Raw genomic sequence first — 5,978 nt, 5'->3', positions numbered from 1 at the left:
GCCCCGGCCGCCCCTCGATCGCGCCGGCTCCTGGCTCCGGTCGGACTCGCCCTCCCCACTCCAGGCCGGAGTGGTGTACTTGGTGACACGTTTTGAAAAGGATATCTTTTTTTTTTTAAAGCAAAAGCTTTGGAAGAATTGGAGGGTTTTCGGGCTTGCGCCCCGGGGTGGGAAGGAAGTATGGGGGAGCCCGTCTCCACCAAGACTGGCCAGATGGCCCCAAATACCCAACCGCTTGGAGGTGCAGCGGGTTTTGTGTCTATCTCCCGCCCCCCTCCCCCCGTGTTCGGGTCCCTTCGCTCCCCGTAAACTCCCCGTGTGACCTTGAGCAAATCACTACCGCTGCCAGGGGTAAAGCTTCCTCCAGCTTAAGCTGCGAGGGGTGGGGTGGGCAGGTGACTTCGGAAGTCCTCTGAACGACAGCCCTGTGTTTTTAATCCTCCATGTTACCCTCGCCCCCTTACTCCTCACAATACTGGGTCCACTGCCTCCTCTCTCCGACGTCCCCCTTTCTCCATGGAGACTCTTTTCCTTTCATCGATAACAGCTACTTTCCAACAAGCTGTCCCCTCCCCCAGCTGAGCGTCCCCTACCCCCACCCCCAGCTGAGCTTGGGGACAAGGCAAGGCTAGCCATACATAGCCCCTCATCTCCCAGCTTCATCGAAGTGGCTTTTCCTCTCATGTTTGTCCCATCAAAATCCAAATGGCACCAGGGCCAACCAAAGGAGGAGGGCAGCTGCATACAAATGGACCCCGTTTCCCCAAAAGAGAGGTCTTCACGCTGGCTCCAAACCTCTGCACATACACACACGTGTGGACACACACACATACACATACTCAACACACACCTGCATTCATTGACATAAAACCATGCCGGTGACGCCAGAGCCCCTTTCATCTCAGGATCTCCTAGCGCCAGGCAGAGGTCTAATTACCCTAGCACCCCCCCCTCTGGCCCCGCCGGTTTCCCCGCTGTCATTAGCCCAGTTTTACCAGCGGGGGCCATCGCCTTCCCACGAGCTCCCAGGGTGGGGCCCTGCCTCTGCAGCCGGCTCTTGGGGAGGAGTGTGTACGCTTGTGTCAGGGGGAGCTGGCTCTGCTAATTGCCCCGTTTATACTGGACAGAATCATGTGCTGAGCGGGATGCTGCCCAAAACAGCCTATGTAAGTTGGGCTGCCCTTCATCAGCCCAACTGCATCCTCAGCTCTCATGGAGCCACTTCTCTTGCAGGGCATATTAAAGGTTTGCAATGCATGCATGGAGGATATGAGCCTAGCCTCTTCTTGGAGCACAGGGAGGCTGAGAGGGCACAGAATGCAATAGGAAATGATGGTGGATATGTAATGGGTGAAGTCTGCAGTGTGCCCTGGCAGCTGCAGTGGGAAATTGAGGCTGCAGTGTGCAGAGTCAGCACGCAGTTAGTGAATCAACCTGTGTTCAGGCTAGGCTCACGGTGGACATGCAACAGCTGCAGTGGAGGGCGAGCGGCTAGAGCGTACAGTCAGTGCTGTGTGTAGTGGGAGGTGCACTGAGTGTGGCTGTCTGCCAGTTGAGGCCACTTCATCAGTGATCAGGTTTGGCTGAGAAATCCTGGGGAGCAAGGCCACAGCATGCCATGCTCAGAGCATGTGCTCTACTCTATGGGAATAGTTCCTTGTACCTGAGGAGTTGGGAAACAAGCCCAATGCATGAGATGTACAGTCAGATGAAGGTGACATCCTTTTAACATTTTTTAAAATTAATTAACTAACTTTTTTTTTTTGGTCAGTTTTGTGGCTTGAACTCTGGGCCTGAGAGTTGTTCCTGAGCTCTTTAGCTCAAGGCTAGTGCTCTACCACTTGAGCCACAGTGCCACTTCCAGTTTTCTGGTGGTTCATTGGAGATAAGAGTTTCACAGGGGCTGGGGAGGTGACTCAGTGGTAGAGTGCTTGCCTTGCATGCATGAGGTCCTGGATTCTATTCCTTAGCACCACGTAAGCAGAAAAAGCTGGAAGTGGCACCATGGCTCAAGTGGTAGAGCGCTAGGTTTGAGCTGAAGAGCTCATGGACAGAGCCCAGGCCTAGAGTTCAGGCCCCACAAGGGACAGAAAAAAAAAAAAAAGAAAGAAAGAAAGAAAGAGTTTCACAGCCCTTCTGGCCTGGGCTGGCTTTGAACCATGATCCTCAGATCTCAGCCTCTTGAGTAGCTAGGATTGTGAGTTCCTTTTGTCTTTTGTCTCTCCTCCTCTATGCTTAAAAGAAAGAAAAAAAAAGATAAGATCTTGTTATATAGCCTATGCTGCCTCAAATTCATGATTCTTCTGTCCCAAACTCCTGAGTGCTGGGATTAAAGAGGTTGCCACCATACCCAGCCATTCTGTCTTTCTTCACAAAGGTCTCTTTGATGCCAGGCCAGTGCTTTTGATACTAGGTGGAGACTTTCTGAAATCCCAGACACTCTCCATAAGTGAAATCCCAAACCCCAGAGCCAGAAAATGAAATGCTTCCTGATTTAACTTCTCCTACCCTATTAGAAGCAGAATGGGGCACTTTGATTTCAAAGATAAGGGTTCACCATTCCCATCTCCTTACTTCTTCCTCTTTCCTGGGCTCCCAAAACAGGCTGTTGACTACCTGGGCAAGGGCAAAGTGAATAGCACGTTGCCATCAAAGATGGCAATCACCAGATGCCAGGCTGCAGTCCAGTTCTCGGCTTATAAGCCTAAATCTCTGGTTGCAAATTTACTCTTCCCACCGTCTCACCCTGCCCACCTGTTCCTTGAAGCTTCTAGCTCTTTTTGTCAGTCATGGGACTTGAACTCTGGGCCTGGGCCTTGTCCCTCCGCTCTTCAGCTCAAGGCAAGTGCTCTGCCACTTGAGCCACAGCACCACTTCTGCTTTTCTGGTGGTTTACTGGAGATAAGAATCTCACGGACTTTCGTGCCCGGGCTGGCTTTGAACTGTGTTCCTCAGATCTCAGCCTCTTGAGTAGCTAGGATTACAGGCGTGAGCCACCGGCACCTGGCTTGCTTCTAGCTCTTTTGAGATTCAGTTCATCCCAGCTCCTGTTCCCTCCTTGCCATGAAACTCCATACCCAGGCTGTCCTCTCTTACCTCCCCCTACTTCTGCATCTATGCAGAGCCTGAAGGTGGAGCCAGAATGAGATGGTTAGACCTTTTAGGAGACTCCCCTCCATCTTGAATTTTGGTTACCAAGGAGGCAGCAGTTATAGTCTGCTCTCTGGGCTTCCATTGGAGCAGTCGGTACCCAGGCCCCTCCTTCCCTCTTTTCCTTGCCTTCCTCCCAGGCTGTTGCTAGGAGGCGCCCCCAAGATTTCTTGAGGTTCCCACCCCTAGAAACCAAGGAATTTATCTGTTTCTAAAGAGGTTTCCCCAAAGCTTAGCAGCGAAGACCCATACAGCACTCTCTGTTTCTTCTAAGAAGCCTTAGATATCTTAGGGGTTTGAGGAAACAAGATGAGCCCCTGCCAGCCCTCCTATATGGCTGGGCCTTAGTAACCTCCCTCCCTGTCTTTTATTTATTTCTTTAGTTAGTCCTAGGGGTCAAACTCAGGGCTTATAGCTTAGCATGTGCTCTATACTGAGCTACATTTCCAGCTCCCTGCCTCCTACCATCTTGTCCTGACCTCTTGGGCTTGGGGTGATGTCACCAAGTGATGAAATATCCAACAAACACTCATTGGTTTTGAAAATACAGCCTCAATTATTGGGGGTGCTCTGAGGGACTGGTTGGCAAAAAAGCCTGTCTCCTATTTCCCCAAATGGCTAAAGATGTATAAGGGATGTACAAGGCTCTCTAGGAGAGGTAGAGAGTATTATGTGGGATCTTAATGTCAGATGAAACCAAGGCAGTACCAGCAAGGAAAACCTAAAGACTGGATGTTTCTCCTCTTTAGTGATCTGCCAATCGAGTGGAAGAAAATAACTTGGGGAAAAATATACAGAAGTAGGCAATCAAGTGTGTAGCAGAGATGAGAATCTGGAAACTACCAAATAATTCCCCTGATAAGAATAAAATGGCCAAAGACTGGTTGGAGGCATAGTTCAAATGGTGGAGCATCAGCTGAGCCAGCAAACTAAGCAAATTTAAGGCCCTAAGTTCAAATTCCAGTACTAGAAAAAAAAAAGCAATGTGATCACTTAATTCTTCCCTTTCAGTCACTATTGTCCCACCAGTCACCTTGGGTAAGAATCACCAAGGAGGAGCCAGGGGAACTTGTGGGCAGGGATAGGAGAGGTAAACTGAGGGGAAGTGAAGGAAGGGATGACATTGTCCCCAAAAAGACACATAGTCATTATCTGACTTATGAAATAGTAACTGCTCCATACAACACCTTAACAATAACAATAACAATAAACTTTTATTTATTTTTTTTAAAAGAGGGGTCAAGGGAAAAAGGCCTGGCTGAACCTTGTTTTAATAGTGAAGACAAAAAGTGGGAACAAAAAAATGAACTGATCCTTTCTCCAGGCTGTCTTTTAGCATTTCTCCTCTCTCTTTTTTTTATTGATTTGATTTTTTTGAGTATTTAATATGTGCCAGGTATTGGATCCACCAAATGTCCCTACCTTCTGGTTTAATTTTCCCATCCAGCTCATACTGCCTTTGCCAGCAGGAGACAGAAAAGAAGAGGAAGGTGGTCTTCTCTTTCTCCTTCTTTTTTTTGCCAGTCCTGGGGTTTGAACTTAGGGCTTGGGCCCTGTCCCTGAGCTTCTGTTGCTCAAGGCTAACACTCTACACTTGAGCCACAGCACCACTTCCGGCTTTTTCTGTGTATGTGGTACTGAAGAATTGAACCCATGGTTTCATGCATGCTAGGCAAGCACCCTATCACTAAGTCACATTCCCAGCTGAGGGAGGTCTTCTTAACCATCAGAGTTTGGGGCTTATATCCTTGCATCCCTCTTCTTTTAGTTAGAGGAGTGGATGGGGCAGTTGGTGTCAAAGTCAAAAGTATAAAGTAGCTGGGCACCGGTGGCTCATGACTGTAATCCTAACTACTAATGAGGATGAAATCTGAAGGTCATGGTTCAAAGCCAGCCTGGGCAGGAAATTCCGTGATACTCTTATCATTTCCAATAAACCACCAGAAAACTGGCAGTGGCACTGTGGCTCAAGTGGTAGAGCACTTGCCTTAAGCTGAAAAGCTGAGAGACAGCATCCAGGCCTAGAGTTCAAGCCCCGCAACTGACCAAAAAAATAAATAAATAAAGAGTATAAAGTAGAATGGCTTTCTTGAGTTTTCTTGGCCTTAAGGTAGAGATGCTACATCCATTGAGGATGTGCAGAGGGAGACCATCTCCAGGGTATTAGAGAAGAAACTATTCTGAGGTTTGGTTCATATTCTGCCCTTTCCACCGGGGATGGTGGCTCATACTTGTAATCCTAGCCTGTGGAACATGCAGTCAGGAGGATCATTAGTTTGAGGCTAGTCTGGGGTATATAGCATACCCTGTCTCAAAAGCCTAGCAAAAATAAAAACAAACTTGGCCTTTCACTCTCCTTTCACTCAGCTGAAGACAGAGGCAGAGTACTGGGACCCAGGGTGTAGTCACCCTATAGGTCTCTTCCTAACCATCCTCTCCTCCAGGTAAAGCAGAAAGCAAAATTTCGATTTTTGAACTGGTAGGAAGATGGGACTGGTTTGAAGCTCACTATGTGTGAGAATGTGAGTGCATTTTTCCCCCATGCATCTGCTGTACGGTGGGGCTGCCCAGATGAAGTTCCAGAGGGAAATATCTCACTTAGGAGACTCAATTTCTCTCTGGAGAGAAGAAAAGCTGAAATGCCCTGGGCCTTATAGGCTTATCAGTGATTTCAGGGTTTCTAGGTTTTGGACTCATTACTTTTTTTTTTTTGCTAGTCCTGGGGCTTGAACTCAGAGAGAGAAGAAAAGCTGAAATGCCCTGGGCCTTATAGGCTTATCAGTGATTTCAGGGTTTCTAGGTTTTGGACTCATTACTTTTTTTTTTTT

Source organism: Dipodomys ordii, unplaced genomic scaffold (assembly GCF_000151885.1).
Source record: "Dipodomys ordii isolate 6190 unplaced genomic scaffold, Dord_2.0 Scaffold7, whole genome shotgun sequence".
In the NCBI taxonomy this organism is placed as follows: domain Eukaryota; kingdom Metazoa; phylum Chordata; class Mammalia; order Rodentia; family Heteromyidae; genus Dipodomys; species Dipodomys ordii.
Note: the sequence above shows the minus strand (reverse complement) of the source record.